Source organism: Phalangium opilio, unplaced genomic scaffold (assembly GCF_054372755.1).
Source record: "Phalangium opilio isolate 3A_F unplaced genomic scaffold, DU_Popi_V2 ptg000098l_1, whole genome shotgun sequence".
Lineage (NCBI taxonomy): Eukaryota > Metazoa > Arthropoda > Arachnida > Opiliones > Phalangiidae > Phalangium > Phalangium opilio.
In genome coordinates, this window is record NW_028324201.1 from 990,688 (window position 1) to 1,012,760 (window position 22,073).

The 22,073-nt window shown below is 40.2% G+C and overlaps 8 non-coding genes across 8 annotated transcripts; all 8 read right to left on the bottom strand.

The window, feature by feature from the left end:
• Positions 1–3,911: 3,911 nt before the first annotated feature.
• TRNAV-CAC (transfer RNA valine (anticodon CAC)) lies at positions 3,912–3,984 on the bottom strand. Its single transcript has one exon. It is a non-coding gene; the product is annotated as a tRNA-Val (tRNA).
• A 615-nt stretch (positions 3,985–4,599) lies between these two features.
• On the bottom strand, positions 4,600–4,669 carry TRNAI-AAU (transfer RNA isoleucine (anticodon AAU)). The gene has a single exon. It is a non-coding gene; the product is annotated as a tRNA-Ile (tRNA).
• Positions 4,670–4,875: 206 nt separating this feature from the next.
• TRNAV-CAC (transfer RNA valine (anticodon CAC)) lies at positions 4,876–4,945 on the bottom strand. Its single transcript has one exon. It is a non-coding gene; the product is annotated as a tRNA-Val (tRNA).
• A 344-nt stretch (positions 4,946–5,289) lies between these two features.
• On the bottom strand, positions 5,290–5,362 carry TRNAV-UAC (transfer RNA valine (anticodon UAC)). Its single transcript has one exon. It is a non-coding gene; the product is annotated as a tRNA-Val (tRNA).
• Positions 5,363–5,564: 202 nt separating this feature from the next.
• Positions 5,565–5,637, bottom strand: TRNAV-UAC (transfer RNA valine (anticodon UAC)). The gene has a single exon. It is a non-coding gene; the product is annotated as a tRNA-Val (tRNA).
• Positions 5,638–5,978: 341 nt separating this feature from the next.
• Positions 5,979–6,048, bottom strand: TRNAV-CAC (transfer RNA valine (anticodon CAC)). Its single transcript has one exon. It is a non-coding gene; the product is annotated as a tRNA-Val (tRNA).
• A 2,828-nt stretch (positions 6,049–8,876) lies between these two features.
• Positions 8,877–8,949, bottom strand: TRNAV-UAC (transfer RNA valine (anticodon UAC)). Its single transcript has one exon. It is a non-coding gene; the product is annotated as a tRNA-Val (tRNA).
• Positions 8,950–10,668: 1,719 nt separating this feature from the next.
• Positions 10,669–10,741, bottom strand: TRNAV-UAC (transfer RNA valine (anticodon UAC)). The gene has a single exon. It is a non-coding gene; the product is annotated as a tRNA-Val (tRNA).
• Between the last annotated feature and the right edge of the window lie 11,332 nt (positions 10,742–22,073).

Below are 22,073 nucleotides of genomic sequence, written 5' to 3' on the forward strand. Positions count from 1 at the left end.
CTCCGGGAGAACAGAATGGATATATTGAACCGCAGTTTTAAGCCACGACGGGCAAGGGGCGTCCGAAGCTAGCCCAAACAGGTCAGAAATCGCGGGACTGGGTAAAAAACCCGGAACCACTTCGTATGTAAAATCCCGTACATACATATACCGTAACAGTTCTTGCAAGCGAAACGTAAGTTTCTTCGTGCGCTAGTCAAACACCCCGAAGCCGCCGACCTTCTTCGGACGCGTGAGCAGAGAATAAGCGACCGTATGGGCGCGATTACCCCACAAAACCCCAGCTTTTCCCGGCGGAAGTCGTCCTCAAACCGTTGCGGTAACGCGAGGGACCGCAGCCAATGCCCCAGTAACGACATGGCCAAGGTATTGACCACCACGATCTTGCCCGACAAGGAAAGGCGCCGACCTTTCCAAACGCGAAGGACACGACGGAATTTAGCCAAACGCGGGGTCCAGTTAAGATCGTCCGAGACCGCGCCATCCGTACTGAGAAAGATGCCCAAAATCTCGAGCGGGTCGGACGAAATAGTGAGGTCCGCAACGATGGACGGGGCGCGACCCCGGTCGCAGCCCAACCACATACCCCGACACTTGGAGATGTTCAAGTCGGAACCCGACGCAATGCCATACCGCTGATATTCCCGCACAACTTCCAAGACGGTGGCTGTATCGCGGACCACCAAGGCATTGTCATCGACATGAATCCACAACAAGGGAGGATGCTGAGAGGTCGGCCAAAAAATCCAGACGATAGCAGGACGGTATTCCAAGGCGTAGCATAGGGGTTCGGAAGACAGAACGTAAAGCAAGGGACTAAGCGGACAGCCCTGGCGGACCGATCGACCGAGCTGAAGAAAGTCTGTTAAATATCCATTTATTTTCAGGCAAGACTTGCTGCCAACGAGAAATAATTAAATCCACTTGCGAAAAGGCTCGCCGAAGCCAAAAGCGCGAAGTACCGCAAAGAGCTAGTCCCACGAAACCTGATCAAACGCTTTCGCGAGATCTAATTTAAGGAGGATACCAGGCCCCCGAGACCGCTGCAGAAAGTCCAATATGTCGGAGAAATGGGCCGGAGTACTAGTCGCGGAACGTGATCGAACGGCGCACGTTTGCGAACCATGAATTAACGATGGAAAAACTTGAAGAAGGCCGTGAACCGAGTACTTTCGCGACGAGATTATAGTCCGCGTTTAGCAACGTGAAGGGGAGTCTGTTCTTGACGTCTCGTAAATCCCCGCCTTTAGGCAGCAAAATGATGAGACCTTACTTCATAGAAAGAGGAAGGCGACCCTCAGAATGACAATGGGAAAGGAGTTCAACAAATTTCTCCTGAATATGTGGCAGCACAAACCGCCAGAACTCATTCGTGAAACCGTCAGTACCCGCGCTTTTGCCGGCGGGAGCGCAATTTAAGACCACTGAAATGTCCGTCCACCGTATCGGGGCATCACAAGACTGCGCGTCGGCCGCGCAAAGTCTGTTAGTAACGAAAGACGCGTAAAAGTCGATTAAAGACCGGTCAGTAGGACGTCGACGAGACATCGCCGCGAAGTGTTCAAAATAGCGCTGCCGAACGGCCCCCGGTTCCGTGAGGAGCTGCGCGTCAGGCGCGAAGACACACTTGATCGACTTAGAAGACTGCCGATGACGTTCCACGCGGAGAAAAAAGGACGTACGACGCTCATCGGCCGTGCGCTATTGCTGCTTAGCCCGAGCTACTGCCCCCTACAGCACCCCCCTGTCGAAGTCGTTTAAGGCCTCCTTCGCCGCAAGAAAGTCCGCGAGACCAACCGAGAAATTAGAGGCGGCCAGCTGAGTCTTGGACAAGGCTTCGCGTAAGCGAGTTCGTTCGGCGCGATAACGCGAGAATTGAACCTTCCCGTCAAACATGGCATGTTCGCGTAGGGACTGCTTTAAAGCTTCGTACCATGCAAATTTGTCCGGCGATTCGCGAAAGCGTTGGCGACTCCGGCGAAGAATGCGTAAGACTGCCTGGCGGTAGGCATCGAACTGCAAGAGACGCGCATTAAGCGACCAAGAACCTGGGCCCGTCTTAACGCCGTCCAAGACGAGACGGAGTTCAAGGGCGCGATGATCCGAAAGGGGACACGGTAAGATCTGACAGGTCGTAACATTCTGACGATCCTCCCCGGCAAGGAGAACATAGTCGATGCGCGATTGAAGATAAGAGCCATACACGGGACCGGACCAGGTCCAGTCAAAAATGTCCGCATGTGTTGCGCGCCAAACGTCAATGAGGTGGGTATCACGTAGAAATCGGAATAGGGCAGTCGAGCCCAAATGCGAAGAGGAACCAGACAATGGTCGGCGATCGAGACCCGGCTGCGCTACGTCGTTAAAGTCCCCGACGACTAGGGGACGCGAACAGCTCGAGACCACCCCCCGCAAGCAAAAGGGCAAACGATCGGGCGCGACATTCGGAAGATACACGTTCACGATATCCAGAGGTTCGCCGTCAATGGACAAAGACGCCAAAATAAACCGGCCCTCTCCACTACGTAGGACGCGGGAAGGCAAAACGTCAAGACCCGCCCGAATGCAAATAGCAACACCGCGAAAACCGGAAACAGGTTCATTATCAAAATAAATGGGACCGCGCCAAAGAGACCGAAAAACCGCGACATGGGAGCCCGACCAGTGAGTCTCTTGGAGACACAAAACGTCGAAACCCTTGCTCCATTCAACCAGTTCTTTCATCTTCGCCAGAGCCCGCAAACCGCGGACGTTAGGAGAAACGATTTTTATCATTTAAGGGCGAGAGCAGCGGAGGGGTCACCTGGTCAGCGATACGACGTGGAGAAGGAGGCCTGTGTGTGTGTTACGCGGACGTGATAACCACTACACCATAGTTAGGTAGTTCGACTGAGTTTTCCAAGAGACCTAGCTTATTGCTATTCCCAATCACGATGGACAAAATGTGCATCTACAAGGGCTCGAACCTGGGACCTTCCGCGTGTAACGCGGACGTAATAACCACTACACCATAGATACCTACTAATTTTGAGTTTTCCAAGACACCTACCTTATTTTTTTGCCGAATCACGATGGACAAAATATGTATCTACCAGGGCTCGAACCTGCGACCTTTCGCGTGTTAGGCTGCCGTGATAACCACTACACCATAGTTAGGTAGTTAGACTGAGTTTTCCAAGAGATCTAGCTTATTGTTATGCCCAATCACGATGGACGAAATATGTATCTAACAGGGCTCGAACCTGGGACCTTCCGCGTGTAAAACGGACGTGATAACTACTACACCATAGATCCCTACTAATAATGAGTTTTCCAAGACACCTAGCTTATTTTTATGCCCAATCACGATGGTCAAAACCTGTATCTCATGGGGCTCGAACCTGGGACGTTCCGCGTGTGAAGCGGACGTGATTACCACTACACCATAGTTAGGCATTTAGACTGAGTTTTCCAAGAGACCTATCTTATTTTTATGCGCAATCACGATGGTCAAAACGTGTATATACCAGGGCCCGAACCTGGGACCTTCCGCGTGTAAAGCGGACGTGATAACCACTACACCATAGTTAGGTAGTTAGGCTTAGTTTTCCAAGAGATCTAGCTTATTGTTATGCCCAATCACGATGGACGAAATATGTATCTAACAGGTCTCGAACCTGGGAAATTCCGCGTATAAAACGGACGTGATAACCACTACACCATAGATCCCTACTAGTAATGAGTTTTCCAAGACACCTAGCTTATTTTTATGCCCAATCACGATGGTCAAAACATGTAGCTCATGGGGCTCGAACCTGGGACGTTCCGCGTGTAACGCGGACGTGATAACCACTACACCATAGATACCTACTAATTTTGAGTTTTCCAAGACATCTACCTTATTTTTATGCCGAATCACGATGGTCAAAATATGTATCTACCAGGGCTCGAACCTGGGACCTTCCGCGTGTGAAGCGGACGTGATTACCACTACACCATAGTTAAGTAGTTAGATTGAGATTTCCAAGAGACCTAGCTTATTTTTATCCCCAATCACGATGGTCAAAACGTGTATCTACCAGGGCTCGAACCTGGAACCTTGCGCGTGTAAAACGGCCGTGATAACCACTACACCATAGTTACCTAGTAATATTGAGTTTTCCAAGACACCCAGCTTATTTTTATGCCCAATAACGATGGTCAAAACATGTATCTCATGGGGCTCAAACCTGGGACCTTCGGCGTATTAGGCGGACGTGGTAACCACTACACCATAGTTAGGTAGTTAGACTTAGTTTTCCAAGAGACCTAGCTTATTGTTATGCCCAATCACGATGGACAAAATATGTATCTACCAGGGCTCAAACCTGGGACATTCCGCGTGTAAAGCAGACGTGATAACCACTACACCATACATACTTAGTAATATTGAGTTTTCCAATAGACCTAGCTTTTTTAATATCTTATCACGATGGTCAAAATATGTATCTACCAGGGCTCGAACCTACGACCTTCCGCGTGTAACGCGGACGTGATAACCACTACACCATAGATACCTACTAATTTTGAGTTTTCCAAGTACCTACCTTATTTTTATGCCGAATCACGATGGACAAAATATGTATCTACCAGGGCTCGAACCTGGGACCTTCCGCGTATTAGGCGGACGTGATACCCACTACACCATAGTTAGGTAGTTAGACTTAGTTTTCCAAAAGACCTAGCTTATTGTTATGCCCAATCACGATGGACAAAATATGTATCTATCAGGGCTCAAACCTGGGACCTTCCGCGTGTAAAGCGGACGTGATAACCACTACACCATAGATACTTATTATTATTGAGTTTTCCAAGTGACCTAGCTTTTTTTAATATCTTATCACGATGGTCAAAATATGTATCTGCCAGGGCTCGAACCTGGGACCTTCCGCGTGTGAAGCGGACGTGATTACCACTACACCATAGTTAGGTAGTTAGATTGAGATTTCCAAGAGACCTAGCTTATTTTTATCCCCAATCACGATGGTCAAAACGTGTATCTACCAGGGCTCGAACCTGGGACCTTCCGCGTGTAAAACGGCCGTGATAACCACTACAACCTAGTTACCTACTAATAATAAGTTTTCCAAGACACCCAGCTTATTTTTATGCCCAATAACGATGATCAAAACATGTACCTCATGGGGATCAAACCTGGGACCTTCGGCGTATTAGGCGGACGTGATAACCACTACACCATAGTTAGGTAGTTAAACTTAGTTTTCCAAGAGACCTAGCTTATTGTTATGCCCAATCACGATGGACAAAATATGTATCTACCAGGGCTCAAACCTGGGACCTTCCGCGTGTAAAGCAGACGTGATAACCACTACACCATAGATACTTAGTAATAATGAGTTTTCCAAGAGACCTAGCTTATTTTTATGCCCAATAACGATGGTCCAAACATGTATCTCATGGGGCTCGAACCTGGGACCTTCCGCGTATTAGGCGGACGTGATAACCACTACACCATACATACTTAGTAATATTGAGTTTTCCAAGAGATCTAGCTTTTTTAATATCTTATCACGATGGTCAAAATACGTATCTACCAGGGTTCGAACCTGGGACCTTCCGCGTGTAAAACGGACGTGATAACCACTACACCATAAATACCTACTAATAATGAGTTTTCCAAGGCACCTAGCTTATTTTTATGCCCAATCACGATGGTCAAAACATGTAGCTCATGGGAATCGAACCTGGGACGCTCCGCGTGTGAAGCGGACGTGATTACCACTACACCATAGTTAGGCATTTAGACTGAGTTTTCCAAGAGATCTATCTTATTTTTATCCCCAATCACGATGGTGAAAACATGTATCTACCAGGGCTCGAACCTGGGACCTTTCGCGTGTAAAACGGCCGTGATAACCACTACACCATAGATACTTATTATAATTGAGTTTTCCAAGTGACCTAGCTTTTTTTAATATCTTATCACGATGGTCAAAGTATGTATCTACCAGGGCTCGAACCTGGGACCTTCCACGTGTGAAGCGGACGTGATTACCACTACACCATAGTTAGGTAGTTAGATTGAGATTTCCAAGAGACCTAGCTTATTTTTATCCCCAATCACGATGGTCAAAACGTGTATCTACCAGGGCTCGAACCTGGGACCTTCCGCGTGTAAAACGGCCGTGATAACCACTACACCATAGTTACCTACTAATATTGAGTTTTCCAAGACACCCAGCTTATTTTTATGCCCAATAACGATGATTAAAACATGTATCTCATGGGGCTCAAACCTGGGACCTTCGGCGTATTAGGCGGACGTGATAACCACTACACCATAGTTAGGTAGTTAGACTTAGTTTTCCAAGAGACCTAGCTTATTGTTATGCCCAATCACGATGGACAAAATATGTATCTACCAGGGCTCAATCCTGGGACCTTCCGCGTGTAAAACGGACGTAATAACCACTACACCATAGATACCTACTAATAATGAGTTTTCCAAGACACCTAGCTTATTTTTATGCCCAATCACGATGGTCAAAACATGTATCTATCAGGGCTCGAACCTGTGACCTTCCGCGTGTACAGCGGAGGTGATAACCACTACACCATAGATACTTATTATTATTGAGTTTTCCAAGTGACCTAGCTTTTTTTAATATCTTATCACGATGGTCAAAATATGTATCTACCAGGGCTCGAACCTGGGACCTTCCGCGTGTAAAACGGCCGTGATAACCACTACACCATAGTTACCTACTAATGTTGAGTTTTCCAAGACACCCAGCTTATTTTTATGCCCAATAATGATGATCAAAACATGTATCTCATGGGGCTCAAACCTGGGACCTTCGGCGTATTAGGCGGACGTGATAACCACTACACCATAGTTAGGTAGTTATACTTAGTTTTCCAAGAGACCTAGCTTATTGTTATGCCCAATCACGATGGACAAAATATGTATCTATCAGGGCTCAAACCTGGGACCTTCCGCGTGTAAAGCGGACGTGATAACCACTACACCATAGCTACTTATTATTGTTGAGTTTTCCAAGTGACCTAGCTTTTTTTAATATCTTATCACGATGGTCAAAATATGTATCTACCAGGGCTCGAACCTGGGACCTTCCGCGTGTAAAACGGCCGTGATAACCACTACACCATAGGTACCTACTAATATTGAGTTTTCCAAGACACCCAGCTTATTTTTATGCCCAATATTGATGGTCAAAACATGTATCCTATGGGGCTCAAACCTGGGACCTTCGGCGTATTAGGCGGACGTGATAACCACAACACCATAGTTAGGTAGTTAGACATAGTTTTCCAAGAGACCTAGCTTATTGTTATGCCCAATCACGATGGACAAAATATGTATCTATCAGGGCTCAAACCTGGGACCTTCCGCGTGTAAAGCGGACGTGATAACCACTACACCATAGCTACTTATTATTGTTGAGTTTTCCAAGTGACCTAGCTTTTTTTAATATCTTATCACGATGGTCAAAATATGTATCTACCAGGGCTCGAACCTGGGACCTTCCGCGTGTAAAACGGCCGTGATAACCACTACACCATAGGTACCTACTAATATTGAGTTTTCCAAGACACCCAGCTTATTTTTATGCCCAATATTGATGGTCAAAACATGTATCCTATGGGGCTCAAACCTGGGACCTTCGGCGTATTAGGCGGACGTGATAACCACAACACCATAGTTAGGTAGTTAGACATAGTTTTCCAAGAGACCTAGCTTATTGTTATGCCCAATCACGATGGACAAAATATGTATCTATCAGTTCTCAAACCTGGGACCTTCCGCGTGTAAAGCGGACGTGATAACCACTACACCATAGATACTTATTATTATTGAGTTTTCCAAGTGACCTAGCTTTTTTTAATATCTTATCACGATGGTCAAAATATGTATCTACCAGGGCTCGAATCTGGGAACTTCCGCGTGTGAAGCGGACGTGATTACCACTACACCATAGTTAGGTAGTTAGATTGAGATTTCCAAGAGACCTAGCTTATTTTTATCCCCAATCACGATGGTCAAAACGTGTATCTACCAGGGCTCGAACCTGGGACCTTCGGCGTGTAAAACGGCCGTGATAACCACTACACCATAGTTACCTACTAATGTTGAGTTTTCCAAAACACCCAGCTTATTTTTATGCCCAATAACGATGATCAAAACATGCATCTCATGAGGCTCAAACCTGGGACCTTCGGCGTATTAGGCGGACGTGATAACCACTACACCATAGTTAGGTAGTTACACTTAGTTTTCCAAGAGACCTAGCTTATTGTTATGCCCAATCACGATGGACAAAATATGTATCTATCAGGGCTCAAACCTGGGACCTTCCGCGTGTAAAGCGGACGTGATAACCACTACACCATAGATACTTATTATTGTTGAGTTTTCCAAGTGACCTAGCTTTTTTTAATATCTTATCACGATGGTCAAAATATGTATCTACCACGGCTCGAACCTGGGACCTTCCGCGTGTAAAACGGCCGTGATAACCACTACACCATAGTTACCTACTAATGTTGAGTTTTCCAAGACACCCAGCTTATTTTTATGCTCAATAACGATGATCAAAACATGCATCTCATGGGGCTCAAACCTGGGACCTTCGGCGTATTAGGCGGACGTGATAACCACAACACCATAGTTAGGTAGTTAGACTTGGTTTTCCAAGAGACCTAGCTTATTGTTATGCCCAATCACGTTGGACAAAATATGTATCTATCAGGGCTCAAACCTGGGACCTTCCGCGTGTAAAGCGGACGTGATAACCACTACACCATAGATACTTAGTAATGTTGAGTTTTCCAAGAGACCTAGCTTTTTTTAATATCTTATCACGATGGTCAAAATATGTATCTACCAGGGCTCGAACCTGGGACCTTCCGCGTGTAAAACGGACGTGATAACCACTACACCATAGATACCTACTAATAATGAGTTTTCCAAGACACCTAGCTTATTTTTATGCATAATCACGATGGTCAAAACATGTATCTCATGGGGCTCGAACCTGGGACGTTCCGCGTGTGAAGCGGACGTGATTACCACTACACCATAGTTAGGTATTTAGACTGAGTTTTCCAAGAGACCTATCTTATTTTTATGCGCAATCACGATGGACAAAACATGCACATACCAGGGCTCGAACCTGGGATCTTCCGCGTGTAAAGCGGACGTGATAACCACTACACCATAGTTAGGTAGTCAGACTTAGTTTTCCAAGAGACCTAGCTTATTGTTATGCCCAATCACGATGGACAAAATATGTATCTACCAGGGCTCGAACCTGCGACCTTTCGCGTGTTAGGCTGCCGTGATAACCACTACACCATAGTTAGGTAGTTAGACTGAGTTTTCCAAGAGATCTAGCTTATTGTTATGCCCAATCACGATGGACGAAATGTATCTAACAGGGCTCGAACCTGGGACCTTCCGCGTGTAAAACGGACGTGATAACTACTACACCATAGATCCCTACTAATAATGAGTTTTCCAAGACACCTAGCTTATTTTTATGCCCAATCACGATGGTCAAAACCTGTATCTCATGGGGCTCGAACCTGGGACGTTCCGCGTGTGAAGCGGACGTGATTACCACTACACCATAGTTAGGCATTTAGACTGAGTTTTCCAAGAGACCTATCTTATTTTTATGCGCAATCACGATGGTCAAAACGTGTATATACCAGGGCCCGAACCTGGGACCTTCCGCGTGTAAAGCGGACGTGATAACCACTACACCATAGTAAGGAAGTTAGATTGAGATTTCCAAGAGACCTAGCTTATTTTTATCCCCAATCACGATGGTCAAAACGTGTATCTACCAGGGCTAGAACCTGGGACCTTCGGCGTGTAAAACGGCCGTGATAACCACTACACCATAGTTACCTACTAATGTTGAGTTTTCCAAGACACCCAGCTTATTTTTATGCCCAATAACGATGATCAAAACATGCATCTCATGGGGCTCAAACCTGGGACCTTCGGCGTATTAGGCGGACGTGATAACCACTACACCATAGTTAGGTAGTTACACTTAGTTTTCCAAGAGACCTAGCTTATTGTTATGCCCAATCACGATGGACAAAATATGTATCTATCAGGGCTCAAACCTGGGACCTTCCGCGTGTAAAGCGGACGTGATAACCACTACACCATAGATACTTATTATTGTTGAGTTTTCCAAGTGACCTAGCTTTTTTTAATATCTTATCACGATGGTCAAAATGTGTATCTTCCAGGGCTCGAACCTGGGACCTTCCGCGTGTAAAACGGACGTGATAACCACTACACCATAGATACCTACTATTAATGAGTTTTCCAAGAAACCTAGCTTATTTTTATGCATAATCACGATGGTCAAAACATTTATCTCATGGGGCTCGAACCTGGGACGCTCCGCGTGTGAAGCGGACGTGATTACCACTACACCATAGTTAGGTAGTTAGACTTAGTTTTCCAAGAGACCTAGCTTATTGTTATGCCCAATCACGATGGACAAAATATGTATCTATCAGGGCTCAAACCTGGGACCTTCCGCGTGTAAAGTGGACGTGATAACCACTACACCATAGATACTTAGTAATATTGAGTTTTCCAAGAGACCTAGCTTTTTTTAATATCTTAACACGATGGTCAAAATATGTATCTACCAGGGCTCGAACCTGGGACCTTCCGCGTGTAAAACGGACGTGATAACCACTACACCATAGATACCTACTAATAATGAGTTTTCCAAGACACCTAGCTTATTTTTATGCATAATCACGATGGTCAAAACATGTATCTCATGGGGCTCGAACCTGGGACGTTCCGCGTGTGAAGCGGACGTGATTACCACTACACCATAGTTAGGTATTTAGACTGAGTTTTCCAAGAGACCTATCTTATTTTTATGCGCAATCACGATGGACAAAACATGCACATACCAGGGCTCGAACCTGGGATCTTCCGCGTGTAAAGCGGACGTGATAACCACTACACCATAGTTAGGTAGTCAGACTTAGTTTTCCAAGAGACCTAGCTTATTTTTATTCCCAATCACGATGGTCAAAACGTGTATCTACCAGGGCTCGAACCTGGGACCTTCCGCGTGTAAAACGGCCGTGATAACCACTACACCATAGATACCTACTAATATTGAGTTTTCCAAGACACCTAGCTTATTTTTATGCGCAATCACGATGGACAAAACATGCACATACCAGGGCTCGAACCTGGGATCTTCCGCGTGTGAAGCGGATGTGATTACCACTACACCATAGTTAGGTAGTTAGATTGAGATTTCCAAGAGACCTAGCTTATTTTTATCCCCAATCACGATGGTCAAAATTTGTATCTACCAGGGCTCGAACCTGGGACCTTCCGCGTGTAAAACGGCCGTGATAACCACTACACCATAGTTACCTACTAATATTGAGTTTTCCAAGACACCCAGCTTATTTTTATGCCCAATAACGATGGTCAAAACATGTATCCTATGGGGCTCAAACCTGGGACCTTCGGCGTATCAGGCGGACGTGATAACCACAACACCATAGTTAGGTAGTTAGACTTGGTTTTCCAAGAGACCTAGCTTATTGTTATGCCCAATCACGTTGGACAAAATATGTATCTATCAGGGCTCAAACCTGGGACCTTCCGCGTGTAAAGCGGACGTGATAACCACTACACCATAGTAAGGTAGTTAGATTGAGATTTCCAAGAGACCTAGCTTATTTTTATCCCCAATCACGATGGTCAAAACGTGTATCTACCAGGGCTCGAACCTGGGACCTTCCGCGTGTAAAACGGCCGTGATAACCACTACACCATAGATACCTACTAATATTGAGTTTTCCAAGACACCTAGCTTATTTTTATGCCCAATCACGATGGTCAAAACATGTATCTCATGGGGCTCGAACCTGGGACGTTCCGCGTGTGAAGCGGACGTGATTACCACTACACCATAGTTAGGCATTTAGACTGAGTTTTCCAAGAGACCTATCTTATTTTTATGCCCAATAACGATAGAGAGTATGCAGCCATTATACCGTACAAGATGGCGGCCACTGTTAAGGCGGGGGAGCTGGGTTTTTCCGATCTCTCTCTCTTTACCTGTCAAGATTTGATTGATTGTATAGGCTTAGTTTGATATGCTTATAACAATGTAGGAATAAATTTATAAAGACTATAATATAAAGTGAAAATTATTATTGACAAATTTATTCTAATCATAATAAAACTAATTGCAATTAACATAAACAAAAATGTCTGCAGACAAAACCCCCAATTAATAAAAAATACAAAAATTATATACACAAATTACTTTTACAAATTTACTTAAGATACCCGTAAGGGGTTGTGGTGTAATCTGGGAAAACTCTTACTTTATCGACGACGGCTTGATATGTTTTTGTTTGATTTATTGTAATGAGGGTGTGATTGGGCAGGCGACGTATTTGGGGACCAATGGGTGTTCATTTCTGGTTTACCATCGTTGTTTACACCTAATAGTTTCTGCATTATATCGAAATTCACGTGATTCACAGTAGACGAATTTAAATAAAAAATTTAAATAAAAATAAAAAATAGCCAAATGGTCTCGACCATTTTTTGAAGAGTATTTATTCGATAGGTCTGAAAATGGTTTTAAATGAAAGGTTGAACATTAAACTGGTGCCTTTCGAAGTTTTATTGAAAACAATTAATATTAAGTATTACTTTTTGTACTTTTAAGCACATACTTAAACTTACGACCTTTTATTCTGTTGGACTTACGTGGTTTAATCCTAGCTAAAATCATAGAGAAACGTACTGTTGGACTTACTGAGCGAAGATTTTTGTTTAGACAACGCGTGTGGCTATGTCGAGCTTAAGGCAAATTTTTTAACTTTTCACATAAAAGAAGGGGTTAATTCGTCCTCATTTTATTTTAATTTCGTAAGTTAAACCTAATTATAATTTAATACAAAAGAATTTAAATTTAGGATTTAGCCGATAATTTTTAAATTCACTGATTTCACTAAGCCTCGGTCAAAATTTAAATACAGCTGATTGTATGTAAAGACTAGAGACCAATTGGCCGTGTAGCGTACGTTTTAAGGTGTTTCTCCTGGTGCCATCGGCCAACGACAGCCGCTAATTAGGTAATTTTTACCTCTCCGAGTGACGTATGTCACGGAGAGGTTCTAATTTCGACGTGTCTGTGTGTGTGTGCGTTTGCATTACTATACTTATGAGGACCGCGACGAGAAAACACACCAATCCTGTGGGGACCGTAGTCACTTATGGGGACGCACACCCCGGTCCCCATTAAACCCAAAAAAAACATATGCTCAAATTATTTATTTTTTGATATTAATTGCTTAAAATTAGTTTTTAAGGTGGTCCCCACAAAGACGGCAAATTACACATTGCCGATTTTGTGTAACACACGGACTGATAATAGCGCCCCCTTATCGGTCCTCGCAAGAACTAGAAAGCACACACTACTACTTCCGGTATGAGTGAAGGCCCCATAAAAGCGGTATTTTTACAATGATCAGAAAAATTAAACACAAACGCACCGTTTTCTTTATTTTGAGAAGATAAGCACATGAATACTTTCTATCTTAACTAGCTCTTATATAAAACGACTATGGAAAGGCACTTGTGTTGCCAGTATTACTGTATTATTAAAAATTTAAGAACTTTTAATTTCAAATGATAATAATAGTATGAATAAAATTATAAGGTGTAGTCAATATTTATGTAGGCCTCTAAGATAAGACAGCATACCGTCTCTAAAGTATAATATATTTATATATATTCACCTATAGATTACTAATTTCCATTACGTCGGAATATACCAAAACTGAAAGGTTCTTAAAGTCCATAACGGAACTAAGAAATCAATAGCTGAATACTTAATGGGTAACTTGAAGTGTACTATACAATGCCTTATTTTTAATATATTTAAAAGTTTAGTTAATAAAAAAACGTTGGGAATAGGGTCCCCATAGCGAATGTAGTAATTCAAATTTAAACACAAAATGTGATTTATTACAAATTTCAATTTGACGGAAAGACATCAGAAACACGAAGATATTTCTACTTCGTTATCGATATCTAATTAAATCGCATTTTTTTCACCAAAAGCAAAAAATATGAAAAACCGTTGGCTCAAAGGTCCCCGTAATGGATTTAAAAATTCAAAATTAAACACAAAATGGTGTAAATTATAAATTTCATTTATAGAGGTTTTTTAAACAATTTTAGATACGACAACTTACGAAGTTTACTTCTATTCAATTATATGAAAAATAATAATACAAGGTCGGAAAAAGAATCCTCATAGCAGAAGTGGTTAGTGAAATTTAAACACAAACTGGAAATTATTACGAATCGGCAATCTAGCTTAATTACCCGCCATCGGTAATCTAGCTTAATTTTCTGCAATCGGTAATCTAGCTTAATTTTCTGCAATCGGTAATCTAGCTTAATTTTCTGCAATCGGTAATCTAGCTTAATTTTCTGCAATCGGTAATCTAGCTTAATTTTCTGCAATCGGTAATCTAGCTTAACTTCCTTTAATCGGTAATCTAGCTTAACTTCCATTAATCGGTAATCTAGTTTAATGATAATAATAATAATAATAATAATAATAATAATAATAGGCTTTTATTTAGGATATACCTTTAAGAATTTTCTTATTTACAAAAGTGTCCTGCTTTTAAGTTAAGATTTTAAAATTAAAATTAATTAATTAATTAATTTTTCTGCTAATACTCAAGACTAGTAAGATTGTTCAAATAATTGTTTATCTTATCTATAACAAGTTTATAAGATTGTTTTTGTTTGATGTCCATTGGGAGCCTATTCCCGAGCTCTATACAATAATGCCTCAAGCTTTTATTTCTATATCTGGAGAAGTTTTCCGTATAGAAGTTATTTGTTGTGCCACGAGTTTTTAAGGTTATTATTTGTTGTTTGAAACCATCCTTGAATAAAGTCAGGGTAATAACTAATTTTTATTCCGCACATGAATTTCAGCACTTCTAGGTGGTAATTATATTGCAGAGATGTAATAATAGAGAGTTTAAGCATCCCCTAAACGCGTACGTGTAGCTACCTTCCACAGTGCATTAGACCAATGCATTGTCAAAGGTGGCTACACGTACGCGTATAGGGGATGCTTAAACTCTCTATTAGCTTTTGCGATGGCAGCTGTAAGTGAGTCAAATTTTTGCGCTTTAGCTATCATCTTGATACACTCTTCATGTTTAGCAGTTCCCCTGCTATGTTCACAAAGCATTCGTTAAGCAGGTTTGCTACAGTTTCTGGATCTTTGTTTTTATTGGCCTTGTATTCCATCTCCGTTATAAGTTTGGTATTCTTTTGCTTGAGGTATGGCTTAATGGTTTTCCAAATATTGGTTGTTTCATTACTGCCGATTCCAATATTAATTTTGAAGTATCTTGTCTTCTCTTTATGGATTTGTCTTCTCTTTATGGATAAGAGTGTTGACCAAGTTTCTCTGTTTCCTGTACATATTTTGGTACTTTTCCTTATGAGCATGGTTTACTGTTCTTGTCTTTGTCTTGAATTTGTCTCTTATGTGAATTTGATGTTTTTTATTTGAGGTTAGCACCGGGGCGCTTTTAGTAGATACATATTTTTCTCTTAGCGGAGCATGCTTGTCCAGGTGGTCAATTATTTCATTTTGTAACATCTGTAGGCCCCTTTCTGGGCTGTCAATGGATTCCTTAGCCTTGTTTAAGTTTGTATAGAGTTCTTGAACGAATTTCGAGGTAATTTTCTTATGCAGTTTTATACTCATTTTCTTCCTTATGATCCATGTTAGGTCATGGTTAGATGCTCCACAAGCCTTTACCTCTGTGATTCGTTCCGGGTGATTTACATAAATATGATCAATCAAACTTGTTGAGTTTAGGGTAATTCTGATCGGGGATGTTATCATTTGTATGAAATTCGCCAGTGTCTTGAGAGGTAGTCTTGCCTTTGCCGATAGTGTGGTGGCTTTGAGGTTACAGTTCGTGGCCCCTAAGATCAGAATTTCGTTGTTTGTCGTAAACAGCAAGAAATCAATGTTACTCCTTAGTTTAATGCCATAGACTTGTGCAGAGCTTGTAGCGTTTATCTTTAACTTTAAGGCAACCCCTTCGTAGCAATGCAAGACCACCTTTATATCTGAATCCTCAAACTTATATAACCTTTAGTTTTACCTTTCTTATCTTAACTTTATGTCTGATTGCATCCGGAGCTTCTATGCTACAAATAACTTCTACTTAATCATCCGAGTTCCCTTCGCTTACCCTGGCACTATTAGGGGGTAGCGAGTTCATGAAATAACTCTTAGGGTATATAGGCTTATGTTACAAGAACACTCTTTGGTTACCAATGAAATCTTCCTCTTTTAATGACATCTTAAACTTAGCACTTAAACTTGAACATAGCATGCAGTAACTTTTTGACTTAACTTTAAAATAACTAATTACAAATTAAAACATTTTATCAACTTAAACCCCCATGCAAAACCCTTCCAAAATAAACATAAAACATAACAACAATCCCCTCCAAAATAAACATAAAACATAACAACAATCCCCTCCAAAATAAACAAAAACAAAATTGTACTCAATCCATCTTTCCTGGCGACCCTGGTTTATTGTTTCGCTTTCGCGTCATCGGTTCCGCACTCTCTGTATCTTGGCGAACGCGCAATCGCGATTCTTTCGAAATCTTCTTCTTTTTAATCCATCTGTACGAGCTCGCTTCTTGGCCTCTTCGTTGTTAGCCCAATGCTTGGGTCCTATCAAGAAGTCGAAGTTCCGACATTGAAGTTTATTCTCGGGTCAAACGGGAGAACCCTCGTTCCTAGCTTCTTCCATTCATTTCTGCTCCAGACTCTCGATTTTCTTCCAAGTCCTCGGTTTTAAAACCTTGACTCACGTGGTTACTTTTGGGACCCGGATTGACCCTTGGCCAATTAACTTTAGCCACTTTCAAGACCCGGATGGTAGGTGGCCAATCAAAATATTCCGCAGCTTCCCGCGTGTTAAACGTTTGACCCGAAGGTCAGCGTCCCTGTTCAGGCGCCAGAAAACCGCGACGTAATGTCGTACCAGAGGTTAGCGACGGTCTCAGGGTGCCAGAAAACAGCGACTTAATGTCGTACCAGGTATCGCCCACAAAAATCACACAGAACAAATAATAAAGCCAAGAACTTTGACAAGTTCCCAAAAATACCTAACAATATATACACTCTTTCAAATTGATGACCTTTGTGAGGTCCATTGGTAACCTTGTGTGAGGGGAACAAAAATAAGTGTAGCGGGCAATTATCTTACGGCGAGGATCTGGACAGGACAAAGAAAACTCGGTAGAATTGAAGAGAAAGGGGCAAATAGAATTCGGCCGCGAAACTACCTGGACCCGTTCCCATACATTCTTAAAAAAGATGCCGCCGCCATGGCGCGACAAATGAAAGAGACATAGGGTTAAGCTTCTCCCTGGCGACCAGCGCTCGGGTCAGTTCTTAACCCCATACCTCGGTGTACGTTCTTATAAGTTTGATAAATGTGACAAGTTAATTATGGTGCCTGCGAACAGAATTTCTTTGAACTATGGTTGAAGCTAAAACTAGGGATTGAATATTGCCTGCACTAACTAAAAATAACCTAAAACTCCACTATTGTAAAATATTTTATAAAAACTTATCCTATACATGAAAACTTATTAAAAACTGGCACTACAAGCTGTATTCTTAAAGAAAATTAATTAGATTTCAACCGAGGTTATCGACTCGCGAACAGACAGCGCTTGGATTCAAGCTTACTTAACTTTCTATAGAGTATTTCATCCATAAAACTTTAAATAGAATTACTCCAATTGTTTTCAACCACTAAACGCTAAAAAATGCGAGTTTCGAACGTGCTGTCAATTTCTAATAAAACAGGGCATCATTGAAAAAATTGTAAATCGAGGTATTTTTGAAAAATTAAAACTAAATATACTTAACATAAAAGTTTCTGAATGAAAAGTAGAAAATGACCTAATAATGATTTAAAAACGTTTTGAATCCTAAGGAATTTATAATTTTTGGAATATACGGTCCAGAATTTGGCTTTTTATTTATAAAAAATCCCATGTTATTTCAATGGGAAGTTTCGAGTTTTTTTTCCATAAAGGCTGATTAATTTTATGTTAATGAAAACCACCCTTAGCAAATTGACTTTTTATAAAATAAACTATTAGATGGATCTCTTCGAAATTTTAACCACATATTGTGAGTCCGGGTTGTTGTTCTATAGATTTTTTTCAAAACAGTAAAAATAATACGAAAAAGGTTAAAACCAATCAAAAAACACCTCATTAATCTCTAAAGGCGGTATGAAGTCTTATGTAAGAGAGATATCACTCTCCTAGAATTATAATAAGTTTCAGATAATTTAATGACAATCCAAAACTGAATAAAGTCAATGCTACGGTACTTAACAATTATAGACCGATATCAAAAGGGGCGTCAAAGGGGCCGCTATCCTCAGTAGACTGATAGAGAGATAGATCCGGTGAGAAAGGGGGTACTACGTCAGCGGGAACGAGTACGCTCTGCCTGCTCAACCCCCCTTTTTAAATCGGTATGCGGAAGATATTTTTAAAACGTCGCGCTTGCGCCGAGAGAAACATAAACGAGCTTCAGTCTCAACTCAGAAGGTCGGGACGGGGGGAGGCGGAAGGGCTATAAACTCGTCTTGTTTGCTCACCGTAACGCGCGCTGGAGAAAAAATGAATTGTGGAAGCTAAAAATTGGGAATTTTTCTCATCCAAAGAGAAATATCATTCCAGCCTGAATCCGTTTTCACCCCCGCATTAATATATTGAATTTTTTATAGCCAAAAATTCCAAATTAGGCAACTCACGGCATTTTTGTGTATATTATATAATATAGCTTAATGGGTTGAGAGGAAAAAATTCGGTTCGATATTCTAATCAAGAATTAAATCTTTCCAGAACAATTTTTTAAAAGAAAGGTTTTTTATGCATATTCAAAATAAAATAGGTTCTAGCACGTAGTAAAAGTATTTGAATATTTTCTATTTATACTGAATTCGAAATTGTTATGTTAATCTCTTTGGAGCTTAACATTACGAGGTGCATAATAGTTTGCGAGTTAGACGTTTTTGTTGTAAAATTTCGAATCATAGCAAATGTTTGAACTCCCCAATTAAAACCAAATTTCTCGTATTGATAAATCTGAAATTCAAATTGTAATACATGTAATAGTTTCCAATTTCTGGGCCTTTGTGAGTTTAAAAAACTGTGGCCAATGATTGTCTATATGTGAAGTTTTTTAAGCACTGCGAAGAAAAACTCGTTTTTGTATAATATACTGTATTTCAATTTTTATAGTCTAATACACTAAAGAATGACAAAGGTTAGAAGAATATATTTACGAATGGCATCGTCAATTAAACTTAGAATAGGGTTTTTAATAACTTCCTCTTTTATCAAAATATTTTCAATGCTCATTTTTTACTGCAAAGTGTTCCAATGGTTTTTTATTTTTTTATTTCTGCACTTAAGAATTTATGATTCATCTTGAGTTTAACTGTGAAATTTTCATACCCGAGATGGTGATTTTTCGTCTTTTTTCTTTTAATGAATATTAAAAAACTTCCTTAACCAAACGCACGAAAAATGATTACAATTTTTGATGTAAACCTGTTTAAATGAAATGTTAATAAAATCCCGTATTGTGTCTAATTGTCACTATTTACACCTATTATATGGACCCTTCTTCCAATGGGTTTTTATGTTTTTGCTTTAGATAAAAACTGGATAATTTCCGAAGGTATCGTATAATACATTAAAAGAGCCTCGAATATTTGATATCTACCTGTCCTGTTTCAGTGAAATGCATAATTCATCTCATTTTTGTTCAATTTTGAACTCTTATATCCACTATGGGGAGCCTTTTTCAAGCGGTATTTCATTATGTTTCTAGTTAGTAGTCTTTGTAAGTAAATAAAATCAATTTTCGATATATTCCCGTTGAATTGTAATTTTAATATATAGTAAACTTCGTAAGGTGTCGTATCTAAAATTTTTAATATATACTTTTTTAATTGAAATTTATAATTTACACCATTTTGTGTCTAATTTTGGATTTTTACACCCTTTGTGGGGACCCTTGACCCAACGGTTTTTCATGTTTTTTACTTTAAGTGGAAATAATACCATTCCTTAAGGTTTCGTTTAACGCAGTAGCAAGAGCTTTGTATTTTTGATATCTACCTGTTTAATTTAAATTTGTGATAAATAAAATTTGAGTTTAAAATTGACTTACTACATCCCTTTTTCCAACGGTTCTTTGTTATTTTCCTTGTGGATGAATAATAGTAAACTTCGTAAGGTATGATGTCTAAAAGTTTTGATATATGCCTTTTTAATTGAATATTATAATTTACACCATTTTGCGTCTAATTTTGGATTTTAAGTCCTTTACGGGGACCTTTGACCCAACGGTTTTCATGTTTTTTGCTTTAGGTGAAAATAATGCGATTTTTTGAGATATCGTATAACGAAGTTGAAATAGCTTCGTATTTTTGATATCTTCCTGTTTAATTGATATTTGTGATAAATAAAATTTTCTGTTTAAATTTGACTTACTATGAGGACCTTTTTTAACGCTTTTTCATTATTTTTCTTTTGGTTGAATAATAGTAAACTTGGTTAGGTGTCGTAACTAAGATTTTTGATATATAATGTACTATATATAAGAGCTGTGCGAGTCTTGATTTTTTGGTTTCGAGTCGAGCCTCCCGCCTCTCTATTTTCGGTTTTCGAACTTCGAGCCGAGTCTCGAGTTTCTTATCCAGCATCGAGCCTTTAGCTGCATGTTGAAAATATGGTTTCGGGCTTTTATCGCGCCTTAAATTTCTATGGCGAGCCTTAAGTACTTTCAATTTTAGCTCTTAGTTTTCAATGCTACTGTTTTATACATTTAATTACTTTTCTTAGGAAGGAACACTACTAAGTCGTAAATATAACAGATATACTTTTTTTGACTATAAATACACTTGAATCCTATTATCACTTTTGTAATTCCCTTTAAACAGAGAAAAAACCACATGAAAATTGTTAATGAATTTTCCCATATTAGATGTAAAAGTGACAAATTAAACATAAAATTGGATTTATTAAAAATAATAATAATTTTAGAATACCTCAAAAAAGCGAGCGGTTTTAAGTGTAATAGGAGATAGCTCGTGAAATTTTCGACGAAAAAATGTATAACCGTTATAACAAGGGTCCTCAAAACGCGAATAAACAGTCAAAAATAAACACAAAAAGGGATTAATTCTCAATTTGAAAAATAGAGGTATATATCAAAAATTTTTGCCTATTTTAAGTACACCATTGGGCATCTATTTAGTTAATCTAAATCATATGAAAACCCTTGGAACAACGATCAGCATAACGGACGTAAACAGTTAGAGACGAGATGGTACATTTCTGGATTTCAAGTAAATAAGATATTGAAAATACAAGGCTATATTAAATGTTTTATACCTTTGAAACAAAAGTTCAAATTTCTGTGCATAGCATTATGAAAAAACTAAAAACCGTTGATTCTGGAGGTAAAAATCAAAGTTAAAAACAGATCCAGATTTATTCTAGATTTCAATTAAACATTATATCTAAATTATGATTCTAATTTACTGCATGATTCAGAATCTTAAGAAATTATCTACTTTCATCCAAATTCTAAAATAGATTTCATATGGAATTATTTTAAATTTCAATTTAATATGTTTATATATTAAATTCGAGGCTATTTTCAGTGCGTTGTACCTTAGGAAATTTAATGATTTTCCAAGAAATTTTAAAAATTCTGAAGAAAAGGGTCCCAAAATCGAATATAAAACCTCAACACCAAAAACATTTTCGATTGATTTTTAAGTCTAATGAATTTGGAAGATAGAAGAAATACCTGGCTTGATTAAGTGTGATATTCATCTAAAGCAAGACCACGAAAACCTGTAGGAAAAAAGGTCCCCAT